Source organism: Lepidochelys kempii, chromosome 28, assembly GCF_965140285.1.
Source record: "Lepidochelys kempii isolate rLepKem1 chromosome 28, rLepKem1.hap1, whole genome shotgun sequence".
NCBI lineage: Eukaryota > Metazoa > Chordata > Testudines > Cheloniidae > Lepidochelys > Lepidochelys kempii.
This window is the reverse complement of record NC_136407.1, coordinates 3082816-3096592: the sequence shown is the minus strand read 5'-3', so window position 1 is coordinate 3096592 and position 13777 is coordinate 3082816. Positions and strand designations below refer to the sequence as shown.

The 13777-nt window shown below is 51.4% G+C and overlaps 2 non-coding genes across 2 annotated transcripts; one reads left to right on the top strand and one right to left on the bottom strand.

Annotated features, from left to right (window-relative positions):
* Positions 1 to 212: 212 nt before the first annotated feature.
* TRNAG-UCC (transfer RNA glycine (anticodon UCC)) lies at positions 213 to 284 on the top strand. Its single transcript has one exon. It is a non-coding gene; the product is annotated as a tRNA-Gly (tRNA).
* A 10821-nt stretch (positions 285 to 11105) lies between these two features.
* TRNAG-UCC (transfer RNA glycine (anticodon UCC)) lies at positions 11106 to 11177 on the bottom strand. The gene has a single exon. It is a non-coding gene; the product is annotated as a tRNA-Gly (tRNA).
* Positions 11178 to 13777: the final 2600 nt, after the last annotated feature.

Below are 13777 nucleotides of genomic sequence, written 5' to 3'. Positions count from 1 at the left end.
AGGCTTGGCAGCTGCATTCACTTCATCTACCCCCAAAAGAGCTGAGGCCGGAGATGCTCCCCAGGCCCTTTCCCATCTTTCAGTCACTCTGGGACTGGGAACCTGTCTGGGCTCAGAGCTGACAGGCTGCATCCCACCCATCTGTCCTGCCATGTGGCAGTGAGTCATTTTGCTCGCAGAAGTAGCACCATGGAGAACATCTCTCAGCAGATGCATTGGTGGTATAGTGGTGAGCATAGCTGCCTTCCAAGCAGTTGACCCGGGTTCGATTCCCGGCCAATGCAGGGATGTGTTTTGCCCTTGTCTGGAATTGGCTTCATTTCAATCACATTGTCTTCGAATCACATGGTCAACGCAATTGTCAGAGAATTTATGTCCCAAATCCCAGCAGGTCGTTAAACGGGGGGTGGGGGCAGGACTATACGGTGAGCTGTAGGAATCGCCATCGTGTACTATGAGAAATCAGAAACGCTGGAACGTGCATCAGGGTGGGGGTCGGGGTCCCCCGGGTGGTTAGATGTTCGGCTGTGCGTGTGTGTGTTCTCCCTGTGTGCTGCCCCAGCTCTGCGCAGACAGCCGGCACTGCAGACCTCCAGCGAACCGCCCAATGACCACAAGATCCGTTAAGGTGCGAAGGCACCAGGCCATGTTTATTGTCGGAAAAACACAGGACTAGTATCCCGCATACCCTACTGGACCCCGAGATGTGTGCCCAGCTCAGTGGACAGTGGGACTTTCCATTCCTCCCGAGGGTAGACAAAGAAACTCCCTCTGACATAAATCTTTATACCCTGATGCAAACAAGTTATGTTCTGCCCCTCTGACACAGTTACTTACTGCCCCCTGACGTGGCTAGTTATCACCCATCACCTTGTACATGTTGGGTGGATCAAAACATCTCCATGACGTTGACCTTATCTTTGAGAAGGGGTCAGTGTGGTCCCGTTACCCTTGGGGAATGTTTTTGTACCATCCTTGATATCGGGATGTTCTGGTACCACTTGATAGCGGGATGTGTTTGTGTGAGCGCTCTGTGCCTAGCACTTCTTAGGAACATGTATTTCTGTAATATCAGCCCTGTTCCTGCCAGATTCTGTGAGCAGGGCCTGCCTCTCGCCCACAGCTTGTCTTTGATTTCTATCAGTAAAGCTTTGACACTACTTTAGTCCAGGCCTCAGGCCTCATACCAGGCCCCTGATACAAGGGCTTCTGTCTCAGGCTCTCTTCCTACTACACAGGAGAGTCTGTCTTTTGCTGGCGCACAGGGAGAGGTTTTGCCGTTTCATTGTGATCAAGTGAAAAACTCCCCATCTTGCCCCCCTGCTGCTGCCCCAGCTCAGACCCCACTGATACCCCCCAACATGGGACCCACAGCCTCCCTGCTGGCAAAGCCTCCTATAAATGAGAGACAAACTCCCCAGTCTCACCCTTCTCCCAGCTGAAACCACCCTGCAGAGCCCAGAGCAACCCCCTCCCGGCTGGATCTCCTGGCAGTCACAGTACCCCGTCATCCCTGTGGTGCAGGGGCAGCTGACAGTTCCTACCTCATCAGTACAGTGGTGACTATCCCCACCTGTCACATTGGGGTCTGGGGCATGAGTCCCTGATTGGAGAGCTGTGATTTTGACACTAACTCAGACCCTCTTGCTGATCAGCTCTGAGCCAGTGTCACCTTTGGGTGGCCTAGAGTTTATGTCATGGCCCTTCTCTGGTGCGTAAAGAAAACCCAGAGAAAAACACCTGGAGACCCAGCATATAGTCTCTAAGGTTTTTCAGCCAGGATAGCACAGGCTCAACCTCCCCACATTCAAGTCCCCAAAAGAGCAAAAGGAATAAACTTAATTCTTAAGTGCCAGCTTTATAAAATCTTACGCTAATGAAACATGAATAATAAACCACTGTAATGTAATTTCTACAACACCAAGTGGCTACTTTATAATCCACCTACATTATCTTCACAGTTATACGTAAACATCAGTACAGAAAACTTCAATCCAAACAGGTCAGTCCCCACAGAAACATAGTGAGAAGAAACTCAGAGTTCCCCCAAACCTTAGGTGGAGTTCATGTGAGTCTCAGAGTCTTTGATCACCAAATCTATACAGTCTGATGAGTCAAAAGCAACATCTTCTCTCCCAATCTTGCTTGGAGAAATCTTCAGTTGGAATCTATGCAAACTTTTCCTCCTCCGAAATCACTAGTTAGCTAGTCAGCTAGCCAATTAACCAAACATGCCATTAACTAGATCGATTTTTTTTTAAAAAAGCCTGTGTGATAGGGCAAGGCCAGATGGCTATAGAAAAGTAGTGGGAGGTAGATATATTAGCTCCAGGCTAAACAAATCCCTGGTACCAGGATAAGTGAAATGACACTGCTCCAGGTGAGTTAAGACACCTGTGGCCAATTAAGAACTTTCCAGAAGGCAGGGAGAAGGCTAGGTTGATTGGGACACCTGAAGCCAATCAGGGGCTGGCTGAAACTTGTTAAAAGCCTCCCAGTCAGTCAGGTGGGTGTGCATGTCAGGAGCTGTGGGAGGAAGTTGTGCTGTTGGAGAGGCTGAGTAGTACACACCACATCAGGCACAAGGAAGGAGGCCCTGAGGTAAGGGTGAAGTGGAGCTTGAGGAAGTGAGGGCTGCTGTGGGGGAAGTAGCCCAGGGAATTGTACATGTCATGTTTCTAAAAGGTCAACTGCCATAGCTGATACTAATAGGGTCCCTGGGCTGGAGCCCAGAGTAGAGGGTGGGCCTGGGCTCCCCCCCCTTTTGCCCCCTGATTAATCACTGAGACTGGGAGACAACAGAGATTGTGTGTCACGGAGTCCCTGGGCGATGCTCTGGAACTGCTCCCTACGAAGCCACAAAGGACTCTGGGGAAGTCTCCTTTCTGTGAGCAGCCTGTCTGCAGGACACACAGCTCACACAGCTTCCACCTTCCTGGGTCTGACCTCAGAGCATGCAGCGTCCTCTGCCCCTCCGTGCGCTTCCCACAGCAAGTCCACCCAGGCGGGGTCCTGGGGAAGCCAGAGCATCCTGCACCCCAACTTCGCAGTCAGACGTGACTCTCAGCCAGCCAGTAAAACAGAGGTTTATTAGACGACAGGAACATGGTCTAAAACAGAGCTTGTAGGTGCAGAGAACGGGACCCCTCAGCTGGGTCCATTTTGGGGGGCAGTGAGCCAGACAACCACGTCTGCCCTTCACTCCATGTCTCCAGCCAGCCCCAAACTGAAACTCCCTCCAGCCCCACCCTGCTCTAGGCTTTGTCCCTTTTCCGGGCCAGGAGGTCACCTGATTCCTTTGTTCTCCAACCCTTTAGCTCTCACCTTGCAGGGGGGAAGGGCCCAGGACCATCAGTTGCCAGGAAACAGGGTGTCGGCCATTCTCTGTGTCCAGACCCCTGCACACACCTGCCCTCTAGGGCTCTGCAACGATCATACACCCTTACCCCAGCACCTAAATACTTAAGAACTCCATAGGGGAAACTGAGGCACCCCCACACTATTCAGATGAAACATTAAGAACAGTCCCACTTTGTCACACTGTGCAAGGAAGGATAACTTCTCCTCACCTCCCTCGCTGGCTTATGATGAAAATGGCTCAGCAGACTGTGACCCTTGTCTCTAGAGAGAGAAGGGTTACATGGAGGGTCACAGTGAGCCTCTGAGGCTAGCAAAATCTGCCAGGAAATGCGGGACCCACGGAGGCAAGGACAGAGCTTTGTCACACCTGATACAAGACAAATACAAAACTGAGAATAGCAAATAAATGAGTCTTTCCCCATTACCACACGTAAGAGAAAAATAGGTGAATCACAGTGGGGATGCAGTGCAAGGTGCTGGGGCTGCTGGAGGGGGGTACTCACTGGAGGTGTCACTCCCTGTCCCGGTGGCAGGGGCTGGTGCAAGCAGAGGATGCAGCAACAGCCATCCCTGCAGAACCCCCCTCCGCAGGGCTGGGAGCAGGGCCTGGATGGGTGGGATCTGACAGCTGCATATGCAGGGGAATGGACCAATTGGGAACTGGACCTAAGAGGGCTCTTTCTGAGCTACATCTGCTTTGTGAAAACCCAGACATTAACTCTTATTGACAATGTCTGGGAAAACCTGGAGGTCTGATAACCCTACCCAGGAGACTCCAGCATGTGATGAAAGGCAGCTCCAGGCCTTTTCTCCCTTCCTGGGGATCAAGGTCACTTTGTTACAGAGAAAAGGAGTACTTGTGGCACCTTAGAGACTAACCAATTTATTTGAGCATAAGCTTTCGTGAGCTACAGCTCACTTCATCGGATATGAAGTGAGCTGTAGCTCACGAAAGCTTATGCTCAAATAAATTGGTTAGTCTCTAAGGTGCCACAAGTACTCCTTTTCTTTTTGCGAATACAGACTAACACGGCTGTTACTCTAAAACCTTTGTTACAGAGAGATAAAGAAGCCTGAACCCTCCAGGTCTGACTTAATGTCCTGATTTCCCAATGTCTCCTTGGAAGAACCAAATGTCTCCTTAGTCCCAGGTGAATGGGAGAATTCAGTTCTCCTGGGGAGCAGTTCTGAGTCCGTCACGCTCATTTCTTAGCTTACGGTGCCACCGTGTGGCTTTCATTTCCCTCCTCAATTTCATACAGAAACACAGTTTTCTTTGCACAAGTCACTGAATAGCAAAATCTCTCTGTGTCACTTCTCTGACCAGGGGCATTAAATTCCATTGGAACTTTCTCTCCTACAATGCAAATAGCAAATGGGACACGGCTACCTTCTGCCCTGAAAGTGGGATCATGACTCTCCTCTTTCTTCCTGCTGCTGTTGTTATTTCATGGAACATATGGGATGAAAGAAGAGGCTGACTTTACTCCAGGGAAAGCCTGGCCCTTGCTATGGAAATCCCTGGTGTGCTGGAGATATGACTGGGAAAGGCACTGTCTGAATGCCCAAGTTGGAGAACTGACAACTATCTACAGCAACGTCACTGACCCCCAACACCCTCTAATCATGCTCTGGACAGAAGGGAACTTGCAAGGCAAGAATTCATAGAATCATAGAATCATAGAATATCAGGGTTGGAAGGGACCCCAGAAGGTCATCTAGTCCAACCCCCTGCTCAAAGCAGGACCAATTCCCAGTTAAATCATCCCAGCCAGGGCTTTGTCAAGCCTGACCTTAAAAACCTCTAAGGAAGGAGATTCTACCACCTCCCTAGGTAACACATTCCAGTGTTTCACCACCCTCTTAGTGAAAAAGTTTTTCCTAATATCCAATCTAAACCTCCCCCACTGCAACTTGAGACCATTACTCCTCGTTCTGTCATCTGCTACCATTGAGAACAGTCTAGAGCCATCCTCTTTGGAACCCCCTTTCAGGTAGTTGAAAGCAGCTATCAAATCCCCCCTCATTCTTCTCTTCTGCAGGCTAAACAATCCCAGCTCCCTCAGCCTCTCCTCATAACTCATGTGTTCCAGTCCCCTAATCATTTTTGTTGCCCTTCGCTGGACTCTCCAATTTATCCACAAGAACAAGAATTCTTGTTCTTCATAGAATCATAGAAGATCAGGGTTGGAAGGGACCTCAGGAGGTATCTAGTCCAATCCCCTGCTCAAAGCAGGACCACCACCAACTAATAGACACAGTGATGCTGCAAGGCAGCTGGGAATATCAATGGCTAGAAGTGACTTCCCAAGAGAACACAACTGCAGCATAGTGAGAAAACTGGGTGTCAAGTTCTGGTGGCCAAGTTGCTAAGGCCCCCCTCTTAAAAAAATCCATTAGGGTCTCCCGACACAGGTTTGAATCCCGCTGACTAAGGAACATCCAGGTTATTGTTGCTGTGGTTTAGTGTCTGACCATCCGCCACCCCCTTTCCCCCCCGCCACTGGACCTGGGTCTACTCTCCCTCCCTAGAGCCCCATGAGTATTTTGGTGTGTGCTCGGAAGGGTGAGAGTAAAACACCCACCACAAACACAGAGCTTGAAGTCCCCAAATTTAAAAGCTACAAAAGTCAATTCTTACTAGGCCAGGCAAAAATCAGGACACAGTAACCGATTCCGCTTGAGCAAAGCAGGGTCGGGGGTTGTTCAGTCCTTGGGAAAATGCATCATTCATTACTCTAAACAGCAGCAGCAGTGGCCGGGGAAGTGCGAACACAGAGAAATCATGTTGGTATTCTCACCCTTGGGAAAGCTACAGAGCGGGAGCCGAGCATGTGACGCCCCCGGCAGCAGGCTTCTGTGCGTGGCGAATGATGATACTAAACTAGGAGGAGAGGTAGATACGCTGGAGGGCAGGGATAGGATACAGAGGGACCTAGACAAATTAGAGGATTGGGCCAAAAGAAATCTGATGAGGTTCAACAAGGACAAATGCAGAGTCCTGCATTTAGGACAGAAGAATCCCAGGCACCGTTACAGACTAGGGACCGAATGGCTCGGCAGCAGTTCTGCGGAAAAGGACCTAGGGGTTACAGTGGACGAGAAGCTGGATATGAGTCAGCAGTGTGCCCTTGTTGCCAAGAAGGCCAATGGCATTTTGCGATGTATAAGTAGGGGCATTGCCAGCAGATCGAGGGACGTGATCGTTCCCCTCGATTCGACATTGGTGAGGCCTCATCTGGAGTACTGTGTCCAGTTTTGGGCCCCACTCTACAAGAAGGTTGTGGATAAATTGGAGAGAGTCCAGCGAAGGGCAACAAAGATGATTAGGGGTCTGGAACACATGACTTATGAGGAGAGGCTGGGGGAACTGGGATTGTTTAGTCTGTGGAAGAGAAGAATGAGGTGGGATTTGGTAGCTGCTTTCAACTACCTGAGAGGTGGTTCCAAAGAGGATGGTTCTAGACTGTTCTCAGTGGTAGAAGAGGACAGGACAAGGAGTAATGGTCTCAAGTTGCAGTGGGGGAGGTTTAGGTTGGATGTTAGAAAAAAATTTTTCACTAGGAGGGTGGTGAAGCACTGGAATGGGTTACCTAGGGAGGTGGTGGAATCTCCTTCCTTAGAAGTTTTTAAGGTCAGACTTGACAAAGCCCTGGCTGGGATGATTTAATTGGGGATTGGTCCTGCTCTGAGCAGGGGGTTGGACTAGATGACCTCCTGAGGTCCCTTCCAACCCTGATATTCTATGATTCTATGATAATTAGACTGCAAAGAGGGTTTCCTGTGCTGGGTTGAACCTTGTGTTGGGGAGTGGGCTGTTTCGGCTGCCCACAATCTGCACAGTAAAGCATCCCCAGGGGTCACCAGTTGCTATTAAACAATCAGGAGGGGCCTCTCGCTTTGCCGTGGCCTGTACAGAATTAGTGGCATTAAAGCGCTGCCCAGGCTGGGGAAGGGGGTTGAGATGCTGGCCTGGGGAAAGCCCATGGGGCGCTACGCTGCGTGAAACCTACTGGGAGGGCCGCGTAGCTCGGTGGTGGGGTACGAGCTCTGCCTACACTAGGCCCTGGATTTAATCCTTCGTGTCTCCAATGTCTTTTGTCCTGCCCAGCTGTGATGATCTACTAGTTACGGCATTGCACTCAATATCTAGTGGGGTTTCCCTGCACAAGCTCAATTCCTGTTCACTGCAGGAGGGACGCGCCAGTCTCATGGAAGGTCAGTGGGGTTTGTGCTCCTAAATCCCCTTGGCTCTATGGAGATTCCTGTGCCCAGTGCCTCTTGGGATGCCGGTTGATGATGGAGAAGGAGGAAAGGTTGCCAAAGCACAGGCTGAATGCCAAGAAAAAGGGGAGTAGTCAGTGGGGCTGGAACAGCTGTTAGTGTGGGGGTGCTGAGTTGCACCCCCCTTACTGCTGTCTGCACCCCTCACTGCCCCCTAAAGCTCGGGCTGGGAGCAGGGCCGTGGCTCCGGGACCGGGGGACACGGACAGGGGTAAGGTGGCCAAGGCTGGGGCCACAGCTGGGGGCAGGTGCAGGGCCAGGAGCGGAGCCCCAGGTCTGGGGGTGGGGGGGGCTGGGATCCCGCTCAAAACGTGGGGGGTGCGGCAGCACCCTCCGCACCCCTTCTTCCCGCGCCTATGGGAGTCGTTCGGTGTTGGAGAGCGGAGCTGCAGGTGATGTTCACACTGCAGAGACACTGCCCCCTTGAGGGGACAGAAGGCAAGTGCAACGGGTTTGGGATGCTGCTGCAGATGGCGAGAAGAAATGCTGGGGTAACAGAAAGCTGAGACCGCATGAGGGGCAGGCGAATGGCAGCTCCACCCAGGGCCACGGGGCTCAGACTAGGGGTGCCGGAACAGGGGAGGCCAAGGGGCCAAGGCCCTCGCACTTTTCAAAGTGGACGGGCTTGGCCCATCCACTTTTTGCCACGGGCCCAGCCCCCTGGCCCCCACTTTTAGGAAGAATCCATGACCCTTGCCCTGGACTGTGCCGGGGAGAGAGCAAAGGCAAACAGGGACCCAGCCCCCTACGATGTCCCTCTGCTGGGAGAAAGCCCCAGGGATAAGTAGGAGCTGGGTCGGGAGTGGGGTGGAGGGTCCCTGGGGGCACAGAGGAGCTGAAGTCCCCCAGAGTTCGGGGAATTAGGCAATGCAGAGTGACAGGGCTTCACACCCTGCCCAGCTGGGGCGGAGGGAATCGGCATCTATTGGGGACGGAGGGATGGAGCTGCATTGGCGGCCGAACGGGCGGCAGGTTGGGACCGAGGAACCTGGAGAACACTTCAATCTTGATCTTTCTTTGGTTGGTTGGTTGGTTTGGTTTCGCTTGCGGCGATAACACGTCTTTGCAAGATGCTAAAGCTTTATGAAACACAGCATGCACTCGCCAGTGCCAGAACCTAAGGACTGAAAAGCCCCATGATTCCTCTGGGTGCCTGGGCTCTGAAAAGGGATTTGGGTCCACTCACTTTATTGCTGTGGCCAGTAACATAGCCAGACAAAACCATTTCCCTTGTCATCCACTCCCAGCTTCTGGCAGCTAGAGGCTGAGGCCTCTCAGAGCATGGGGCTGCATCCCTGATCATCAATGGCTAATAGCCATCGATGGACCTATCCTGTATGACATTATCAAATTGTTTTCTGAAGCCAGTTATAGTTTTGGCCTTCACAACATCCCCTGGCAAGGAGTTCCACAGGTTGACTGTGCGTTGTGTGACATAGTTTCCCATAAAGGCTCATTTTCTCCTGGTGAGTGGTTATGAACTGGGTCCCATCCCCTCTGACTTGTGCAGATTATAGAATCTCTGGCTTTTCCTAAATGCTGTGGGGCAAGTTCCTGAGAAAGTGCAGGGGAAGAGAGAGCAGGGGGGAACGGCAGAGAGAGTGAAGGAGAGAAATACCACGGAAGGGGCAAGAAAGGGACTAGGAGCACAAAGAAACACTCAGTGGCTGAAGCCAAGAGGTTGTCCCAACTCAATCCTGCGCATCACAGGTGTTCAGCAAGAGGGGCAGTAGCAGGTTTCCTATGACATTGATGCCTGACCGGTTTTAATGGTTAATCCTTGCACTGCTTGCCAATTGATCCTGACTAATGAGCTGAGGGTAGTCATAGAATCATAGAATCATAGAATATCAGGGTTGGAAGGGACCATACCCAATTAAATCATCCCAACCAGGGCTAGTCAGGTTCTTGTCCCTGATTCAGGCTACACAGAACTAAAACCAATGCGTTTGCTTTCTTGTCGGGAACCTCCAGGGGTACGGTGAGGATGCTTGCACTGAGGGCAAAGCCAAGCCATCGTGATTTTTACTAGAATCAGTAAAAGAGACAGAAAAGCTCCAAACCACAGGCCCAGACAGCAAGAATCCAGGATTGGGGATATCGGGAGTGTCATTCTTTGCATATGAACTTGGACTTACGTACTCACATCCTTCCTTGAGGACCTGGTGGTGAGAGACAAAGGACCAGCCCTGTCTCTGGCCTGCCCAATGAGTCCAACGGTCCAGGTTCCTCAGTGCCCAAGATTGATGGTAGATAACAACAGAGCTGAAGGGTCAGAGGATGCAAAGCAAACACCCTCAACACGGTGGTTTGCCCTATTATAGGGCCTGAGCGCTGCCATGAATATTCATTCTCGTGCCCAGCCTTCCATGTCCAAATCTAACTTCCTCGCCCTCGTAAGACTGGGGTGCACCTATCTGATAGGTTAACCTATTAATACATATTAATGCCATTTAACTCATTATCACCCACACCACCAGTTGCTCAGGCGAGTTGATGGTTTGATATTTGCCAACGATTCTATCCTAAAATGTCCAAGCCCAGGGTCACTTCAGTGTTCCTGCCTGGTACTGTTAGTTCCCAACTTCTGCTGTTGAGTAAGCTATTCCTAGGTCCCCTAAATCTAAGGGTAACTGCCAGGCCATTTATCTATGGCATGCCAAGGGTCACAGGCCTACAATACTTATGCTAATGTCTTACAGGATACAGGCCTGAAGGTGCCTTCTGTTCCTGTCGAATATAATAAAGAGTAAACTAGCCCTATAGGCTACAGCGTAATGGTCTGAACTTAGTTCTAGCAATCTGAGTTCAACTATAGGTGGGATCCCAACATACCTGAGCTCTTTCTCTCCCCCCTTTCTAGAAAGGTTTGGCTTAACCTCGTTCTTCTGCTTACCTAATTGTATTACAATTTTTGGTTTATTTTTATTTTTCCTTTACACCCTTTTGTTTACATCCTTATTTTTGTAACACAAGAGAATCTGCAGCACCAGAAATGGACACAAAACTTTATATTTCCACTTTCTCCCCATCATGCATGAGCACGAGACAAACACCTCCAGCAGCTGGAATTAGACAAGTCTCAGAGGGGTAGCCGTGTTACTCTGTATCCACAAAAACAACAAGGAGTCCGGTGGTGCCTTAAAAATGAACAGATTTATTTGGGCATAAACTTTCGTGGGTAAAAAACGCACTTGGCTTGGCACAGGTGCCTGGTGAAGCCCTGCAAATCTGCGGACAATTTTTGCAGATTGTGGATACAAACTGTGTATCTGCACAGGGATCTAGACACAAGGAAGACTCCTACCGCTTGCTCTATAGTTCCTTGCAACCCCCCACTGTGTCTTTAACGACCTGCTGGGATTTGGGACATAAATTCTTTGACAATTGCGTTGACCATGTGATTTGAAGACAATGTGATTGAAATGAAGCCAATTCCAGACAAGGACAAAACACAGCCTTGCATTGGCCGGGAATCGAACCCGGGTCAACTGCTTGGAAGGCAGCTATGCTCACCACTATACCACCAATGCATCTGGCAGAGGAGAGTTGCCCAGGTGTAGCAGGTACTAGCAAAATGACTCATTCCGGCAACTCTAGTGAGCAGGATGGATGGGAAGGAGGCAATCTGTCAGCTCTACGCCCAGACAGGTTCCCAGAGCGGCTGAAATATGGGGAGGGAGGTGCTACATCCCAGGGTAAGGTGGCACCAACCCCACTGCTCCTCTCAGAGAAGGGAAATGAAGACAAATCACCCCAATGACAAACCTTAGCTGAGACAGCTGCTTTTAAAGTCAAGGTTTGTGTTAGCTCGTGCTGCACACGCAAGGGTTTGTTGCTGCTGCGGATTCCAATCCTTGGGGTCTGTGGGGATGAGCCAGCTTGTCTTAAGGGTGTTCGTCTGCCACCTTCTCGGGGTGTTTGCTACACGCAGGCAGCTCCCGCTCCTGGGTCTCTCCCGGGGAAATAAAGTTTTTGTGCAAAATAACAAAACTTTTCACTGATGGCAGGGAAAGGGAAGGGCCACAGGAAAGCGCCAGGACATAAGGAATGTAACAACAGGATTCCTCTAGGCACAGTGACTCTGACGAGTGATTGATCTCCCCTCACTTGTATTTGAAGAGCTGTTTAGTTTTACCCATGGCAACCTACAAGGCTGACACAATTGTATCGATTGTGATGCTATGAAACGAGTGTTTAAAAATAGTCTGAACTTGAGCTGTCTGTTATGAAAGGCTGGTGTCCCCAGTTCAGTTCCAAATGAAACCCCCCTGGGGTCCCCGCACATGGCAGTGGGAGTGAAAGGCTGGTTTTTCAGGGGGTCCATGGGGCTGGGAGGGGGCAAGCTGAGGTCTGTTACCTCTCTGGCCGACAAAAAACTTCTCTCTGCTCAGATCTAGCTTGTTGTAATGCCCCAGCCTTGTCTGATAATTAGCACTGAAGTTCAGCAAACTGGACCTGTCGTTCTTCTGTTCCACCATGGTAGGTTCTCAGCCGGGCCTGGCCAGTGCCTCCAGAACCCAACCAGTCAACTAATGGGGTGGAGCCTACAGACGCTATCCTGTTCATGATGCCAATTATGCAAACGGGGCTTGGTCCTGCTATTGTGGGGAACTTTCCTGGCTTCTGCACGATCCCGGTGGAATCGGATAGGGAAAGGATCTGAGTTCTTGCTCCAATTCCCTTTACCCTGAGTTGTAAGAGACAACAGTCTGTAACCCACTAGTGCCCCTTTGACTGGAGAGGCATTAACAGGCCACTTAACACGGAACCGTCTGTTAACGCCTTATGATAAATCTACCCCACCGTGTATTCTGTTGTGAGACTCTCACTGACTGGTAGCAGTCTGGCACTGAAAGTTTCCACAATGTGATCGACACTCCCTTCCCCACTGTCAGTCCCAGTCTCGTTTTCCTGTCCCTGTGCTGGAGGGCTGGGGCGAGTCCGGCACACGGATCCAGGAACGTGGCCTTGTGCATCCGAAAGCTCTGCAGCCACTGGTCATCATCCCAAACCCGCATGACGATGCAATCTCACCAGTTGGTGCTTGTTTCTCGGGCCCACAACCGGAGCTCTGCCATCTGCAGCTGCTCAGTGAATGCCACCATCAAGCTTGCATTGATTGTTGCTGTGTCCCGCAGCAATCTGTTCTGCACGGAGTTGTCATCACCCGCACGTCTATTCCTGCAAACATTGCAGGATTGTGCACCCTGGGCTTGCAAAGCTTGTAACAATAGGGCAGCTGTGCAGGCTCCGGGGGTCTGTCAGAGACGGCAGACAATGAGTGGGGTCTGTGGGATTCAGGGGGAAAGGTGTGAAAATTATGGAAGATGTATAAAATTATGGGATGGTGAACATTGCATTATGGGAAGTTGATCCCATGCTCCCAGTCACCCCTGTGCAACCTGCTTGGGCCCCACCAAGCATTGCCAAAACTTCCCAAAATACAGTGCAGTGGGCAGCGGTGAGTTGCACAGTGGGATACTGTAGCGGGGCAGTTACCCCGCTCCTGGGGGAAAAGGGAGGCTGATTGGGGAGGCAGCCACAGCTGGGGCCGCACCCAATCAGGCCACACCTGGCCCTCATATAAGGGCTCAGGGAGGAGCTGGGTCAGCGTCACTCCAGCCTTGGAGTGGGAAGGACCTGGCTGCCTGTGAGCTGAGGGTACCTGCCGCAGAACAGTGCTGGAGAAAGGCAAGAGGGGCTGGGGAGCTCCAGCCTGGCAGCTCCCCAGGCTGAGGCCTTGGTTAGGGCCTAAGCAGGTCCTGGGGCTACAGAGGTGTAGCCCGGGGATAGGCAGAGGCTGCTGGTCCTACCCCCTTCCCTGTGATGAGTGGCCATCACACTGCAGTCTGCCCCAGAGAATGGGGCTAGATGATGACTGGCAGTAGCCACTGAGGCAAGGTGGGTATAGAGGGTTGGGGGTTCCCCTGGGAGGGGAGACCCAGAGTGTGGGGGTACTGCTGTGGGCAGAACCCTGAGGTAAAGGGCGCTGGGGTCCAGGAGGGACACGGGGCCAGCAGTAGGCGAGACACCGTCCGAGGCTGGAAATAGCTAATTTCCAGACGACCAGCAGGAGGCGCCATGGTGGTCAGTGCTCAATCTGCTACAGATACCTACCCACAATGCACCA